The sequence below is a fragment of the Corvus hawaiiensis genome, chromosome 14 (genome assembly GCF_020740725.1).
Source record: "Corvus hawaiiensis isolate bCorHaw1 chromosome 14, bCorHaw1.pri.cur, whole genome shotgun sequence".
In the NCBI taxonomy this organism is placed as follows: Eukaryota; Metazoa; Chordata; class Aves; order Passeriformes; family Corvidae; genus Corvus; species Corvus hawaiiensis.
Genome location: NC_063226.1, coordinates 22,850,273 through 22,856,272, shown reverse-complemented (window position 1 = coordinate 22,856,272; position 6,000 = coordinate 22,850,273). Strand labels below are relative to the sequence as shown.

General features: G+C 61.8%; 1 protein-coding gene across 2 annotated transcripts in view; it reads left to right on the top strand.

The window, feature by feature from the left end:
• The first annotated feature begins 1,314 nt into the window (after positions 1–1,314).
• The window catches only part of MID2 (midline 2), a 66,275-nt gene continuing 61,589 nt past the window's right edge, over positions 1,315–6,000 (top strand). Inside the window, exon 1 of one of the 2 annotated variants that reach the window (XM_048319069.1) lies at positions 1,315–1,397. The gene's annotated coding sequence lies outside the window, so the exon portion shown is untranslated. Of the gene's footprint in view, positions 1,398–1,418; positions 1,499–6,000 lie in introns of those variants that run through there. The other variant, XM_048319070.1, reaches the window with a different exon arrangement.

The following is a 6,000-nucleotide window of genomic DNA, read 5'->3' as shown; positions in this document are numbered from 1 at the left end:
GTCAGTGGTCTCAGTTCCCTGCAGCCTGATGTGCCATGTCTGGGGGCTGCATATCTCTGCTGTTGCCCAGCCAAGTGCTCCGGCTCTGCTCAGAGCCTGAACCCACACCTGGCTACCTGCTGGCTACTGAATTTGGAAAAGTGGCTTTAATTTCCTGCCTGTCCAAGGGTTAGAGGATGGGGCTCTGGTCTGGCTGTTCACTCATCTCACATCGCTCTGCACAGGTGCAGAGACAAAGGCTGATCCCAGGACAGCTCTAGATTCTGTGATTTGGCCACAGCTGCCTGGGCTGCGCTTCCACCGCCAGAAAATCAGAGATGGGGTTTAATGCAAACAACATGGCGCATATTAACTCCCCTGCTGCCAGACCCTGCTGGGAGTAAGCATTTGTGATCCCTCTGTGCAGTGAACCAGGCGAGAACCAGGCCGGCCATGGTGGTGCTGGCAGCCTTGCATTTGTCCTGTCTCACTGGAGAGCCACAGCAGGACAGCTGCCGTGTGCTCAGTGTCTGTCTGTGTGTGTGTGCAGTGACGGTGATGCCCAGGGCACAGAGGGGACAGCTGCTGGTCCTGGCACACATCTCCTCCTCCAGCACCTGCCAGCAGCTGGCCTGGCCTCACCTCAAGATACACCAGGAGCCTGGATGTATTTTTCCACGTTTATTTTTTAAAGATGGCTCATTTTACACTCTGGGCAGCCTTCAAATATAAATAACCTGTGCCACATGTCCCCATATTACCAAGGAATAAATTACAGTTCTGGGCTCCCCCTCCCGTGTTTCCCTTTGATGTTATTGATGTGGATACATATATATGTGCACTTTGCAAATAAAAACCCAACCTCACCCAGAGCTGGTTTGCTGTATGGAGAACACTGGGACATCCCTTTGTGGTGCTAAACCAGGTGGTGAAGACCCCATTTAATGCATTTTTCATTTTGAAAAAAAATAAATGTGTTGAAAGACTCACTGCCAAGGCACCAAGTCTCACCGTAAACACACAGACACACAGTGCCATCCATCTCTTGGGAACACACACTTTACCACATCCCATAGGGACACGCACTGCCTCCCACCGCCCAGGAACACGCACGGCCCCGCTCCCACAGGGACACACAGGGGCACACGGTGTCCCTTCCCCACGGGAACACGCAGGGCCCCGCTCCCACAGGGTCACACGGTGTCCCCGCACCCCGCGGGCTCCAAGCCCCGCTGCCGGCGGCGCCGCGGCCTCACCTGCGGCGGGGCGGGGCCGAGCGGGAGGGGCGGGGCCAGTGAGCGCGCGCGGCCCCGCCCCGCCCGCCCCGCCCCGCCCCGCGCGCGCCGCCGCCGCCGCCGCCGTGTCCCCGCGCCTCCAAGATGCCCGGGCAGCGGCGGGGAGGCTCCCGCGGGCCGCCGGTACGTACCGGCACCGGGGCGGGCGGGGGCACCGGGGCGGGCGGGGCCGGGCCGTGTCGTGTCGTGTCGTGTTGTGTCGTGGGGGCTCCCGCGGGCCGCCGGTAGGTACCAGCATCGGGGGGAATGCCGCGGCCCGCCGGTAGGTACCGGGGCGGGAAGAAGCACCGAGCCGGCCGCTCGGCGCGGCCCTTCCCGCGGGTTCGCAGCAAGTGCCGGGGCTGGGGGCTCCCGCCCCTCCCGGGAGCCGTTGCCGGCTCCCCCCGCTCCCAATCGCCTCCCCCGTTTGCGTCTGCCAGCCCGCCCCGGCACCTTCCGCCGCTTGGCGGGGAGAGCCGGGTGGCCTGTCCCCGCTCGGGGTTGCCCGCGGCCTTCCCGGTCCCTCGGGTCGCCGGGAGCCGTCCTGCTGGGGAGCGGCGGTGCGTTACGGGCGGAGTGGGTACGAACTCGCCGGCTCCCGGCTCCCTGCCCGCGGCTTTAGGGATCCCGCGCCCACCTCGCCGTTCCCCTCGCCGTTCCCCTCGCCGTTCCCCCTCGCCCCGGGTTTTACAGTGGAGAGTGTCGTATCCCTCCCGCCGCCCAGCCCCGTGCCCGCACTTCGGATCCCGGCGGTTCGTGGTGCCGGGCTGTCGTCGCTGCCGCAGAGCCGGTGCGGGGCCGGTGCTGCCCCTGGGCCCCCCCACGCCCCTTCCCCGAGCGCGGCTGGAATCTGATAAACTCCCGGGCCGTGAAGTTAAACAGCAGCGGGCTCCGTGGCCGCCGCTTCGGAAGCCGCAGGGGAGAGACACAGCCCCGTGCGGGAGGTCTGCCCCAGCGCTGCCCCCGGTGCCCCGGGGCCGGGAGACATTGCCGGGGTACTGCCCGCGCTTTCGGGTGTCACTGCTGAGCCGGCAGCGGAGTGTGTTCGCTTGCGCCGAGGATCTGTGGAGCTGCTGGAAAACGTGCCCGAGTGACACCTCTTCCTCGCGCTTTATTTTTGTGTTTTGCCTCAAAAAACATCCGAACCGCAGGTTTATTGCCCCTATGTGCACAGCTGGCAGGGCTAGAGCACAGCTGGCAAGGGCTGGAGTGCGGTGAAGGGCCGTTCTGCCCAGCGGTCTGCGGAGTTTCTGGAGAGGGCAGATGGCTCTGCTTGCTCCGTCATTCCCTCAAGTCCGGACACGCCGGCGTTAATGGCTCCTGCCCTTCCTGGCTGTCGCCCAGGTCTCCCCAGCCAGCCCGGAGGTTTCGGCTCAGCTTGTGTTGTCGGAAGGCGGCTTCAAGGAGACCGGCTCTGCCGGAGGAGCTGCCGCAGCCGGGTGGGAGCTGGCAGCCGAGCACAGGGCACTGTTGGCTCCCAGGTGGCAGAGGGGCTTCGTCGGGCAGCGTCTGGCAAACCCGGGAGGTGCCACCGACCTGTCGGCCTGCCTGCAGGGCATTGAGTGTGAGCCCGAGCTGCTCCTTGACCCTTCCGATGTGGTCAGCAGTGCCCTTCCCTCCTGTGCCCCCCGCTGCAGCAGCGTGTGGTGACCCTCGGTCAGTGCTGGGGGGCTGTGGTGGAGCTGCCTCCGCTCCCACGCGTGCCATGGGCTCTGTGCTGAGGTTGTTGCTGCTGCATTTCACCATCGAGGAGCAGACTCGAGGCTCCGTGCTTGGCTTGTGCCCCTGGCCAAGGGGTAATAAAAGCACGGAGGGAGGGAAGGAGGGAGGCTGGCCCAGGCAGCGGTGCTGGAATGCTCTCGCACTGAGGGGATGTTCCCTGAGGATGCTCCTGGGAAAAGACAGTTAAGTGCAGTAGGAATACGAGGAGGAAGGATGAATTGATGCCAACGACAGCAGCAGCTGTCTCGGTTCAGGCAGGTGCTTACAGAGCCCTGGGTGTGCCGGCTGCTGCGCTCAGAGCTGGGTCTGTGCCCTGCGCAGCCTTCCATGGCGGCTGGGAGGCTGTGCCCGTGCACAGCCTGCATCCTGCCTGGTTTGGAAATGCTGCTTTGCAAAAGAAATGGAGCTGCAGTGGGTGATAAATCCCTGCCTCGCACAGCGTGCACCCGCTGAGCTGCGCTGGCCTCCAAGGTACAGGCACGGCTCAGGGGCGTGTGTCGGTGTGTGGGCATGTGTGTGAGTGGGGTGAGATCGGCCCTGGGACTTATGAGATTGATAAATTACTTACTTTTAAAGCCAGGATTGTGTTGTCTCCTGCTACATCCCCTCTAGGGATGGATAGGTGTTTCCAAACCCACACCGTGACTCCCCTGGGGTCTCTGTGGGTTTCTGAGCCGTTAGTCGAGGCTTTTGTAGTGGGGAGGGGGGTGTTGAGCCTTTTAGCCCTTGGGTCAGCCCCTGGCTTTAGGGGGTTGGTGCATCCTGAAGGCTGGTCACTGGAGAGACCATGGCTGTCCCATCAGAGATGCTGGAACCAGAACTGTCTCTGCAGGCTGCACAGCTGGTTCATTAAATGAAGATGATGGGCAGTGTGATTATTTTGCTCCTCTAGAAGGAGTTGCTGCTGCCGGTAACGAACACACCTTCTGTAACAAACCTGCCTTGCCTGCTCGAAACCCTTCTGAGGCTGGTGCTCCTCTCACTGGGGTGGGAGGGTCTGTGGCTGCTCCCCTGAGCTCCCTCCTGGGGAGGGGCAAAGCCCTGGGGAGGCTGGAGCCTGTGTTGCTGCTTTCCCTTGTTTTCAGTGTTCTTTGCCTGGAAAGCGAGTGTGTGTTGCAGCCTAATGAGTGCCTGGCTGTACCTTCATCTTGTGCGAACGAGCGGCCCCTCCGATTAGCGAGCACACACTTGGGGATGCTGCTGACCGGCCTCAAGCTGCTGCTTCCAACGCCATCGCTCGCTACTGTGGAGCCTGGATCCCAAAAATGCCAGGGCAAGGAGGTCAGCAGTGGGAGAATGGTGTGTCTGTGTGGCTCTGAAAGGCGCCTTGTGCTGTGCGAGGGTGGGGGGCTCCAGCGGCATGCAGGGAGCATCTCACCCCTCGGATCCTGGGTGCCTGCGTGTGTTCTTACACAGTGCTGCGAACTTCGGGTTGGACCTTGGTGCCAGCGGCCCCGGGACCTGCCTCTCATGCATGGGTGCAGGGAGGGGCACGGTGCTGAGCCCCGAGGTTGTGGCTGTGTCATCCTTGGGAGGACGTGGGGCAGAGCTAGGCACGCTGCAGCCCCGGCTTTTGGGGCGCCAGTGGTGGGGCCCTGCCAGCGTCGGCAGGATGTGGTGGCTTCAGTATCTGCCCTTCCCCTGTCTTCATCCCAGCCCCTTCCCAGGGAGCATGGCCGGTGGCAGAATTGCCCCTTTTGTGAGCTGCACTTTCTCAGGAAACAGCCGATTGTGCTTGCTGGCAGTCCATCCCTCTGCCTCCACTCTGGGCCCCTGCCCTGGGGCCAGGCGGGTCCTGTGGCCAGGGTGGGGACACCCTTGCCCTTGTTTACTGCTGTGGGGAAGGCAGCCCCCAGCCCCCAGTAACGCCCGTCAACACAGAGGGGAGAGAAGTGGGTTGCTGGCCCCCAGGACCACCCCAGTGTGGGGATGGGGCTGGGTGACAAAAATTGGGGTGCAGCCGGGGCTGGTGGGGGGGTCAGGCTGGACCACTTTTTATCTCCTTTTCATGCAGTCTCAGCTCGGTGGTGCCAGTCAGCCTCCATGCAGCTCACTGGTCCCCGTGTCACTGTGGGTTGGCTTCCTCCCCCAGCAAACAAACCTGGAGTGCCCTGGGTGCCAGGAGGGCAGGGGACATCTCTCTGCTGGGGGCGTTCCCTGTGTTTTGGTGCTGCTGTCATCCCTCTCATGGAATCATAGAATAGACTGAGTTGGAAGGGACACATCAGGAGCATTGAGTCCAATTCTTGGCCCTGGGCAGGACACCCCAAGGATCTCATCATCTGCCTGAAAGCATTGTCCAAGTGCTTTTTGAGCTCTGGCAGCCTTGGGGCCGTGACCACTTCCCTGAGGGGCCTGTCCAGTGTTCAGCCACCTGCTGGGTGAAAAAACATTTCCTGATGTTCAACCTAAATATCATGTCCCTGTCCCCGTTTCCCTCCCCCGACATGATGTCCCTTTCTGTGTGCGTTTGCTCATAGGGGATGTGGGCTGTCCCAAATGTCCCCTGGTGCTACACCAGTGGCTGCTCCCAGAGCCCAGGACTGGGGAGGGGATGCTGCACCACTGAGGTGCCATCATGTCCCCCATTGCCCAGGTGTGTGGGGAAGCCCGGTGTGCTCTGTGTCTGCCCCCACCTCAGCCAGGGCTGCCCTGGCATGGTCCAGGAGTATTTTGGACTGTGCTGAACTGGGGGAGTCTCTTAAATCAAAGTGGAAAAGGCTTTTGGTGATTCTGATTCTGTTTACTGTTGAAGCTGTGCTGGCTGGGAGGTCCCAGTAAGGAGCTGCTGCAGGAGCCCAATGCCGCCGCCAGGTCTTCCCGGCTGGGTGGTGGCATCTGGTTTGCTTCCTTTGGGGCATTTCCCGTGGGATTTCCGCTCTCGGACAGGAAAAGGGTGTGGATGGGATCCAGTTGGAATGGAATCTCAGCCAGAGCAGCTTGTGAATGAATGGGGACGCTGCTGTCACTGTGTGGGTTAAACTGCTTCTGAGTTTTTTGCTCTCAAAAGACTAGAGTGACTGAA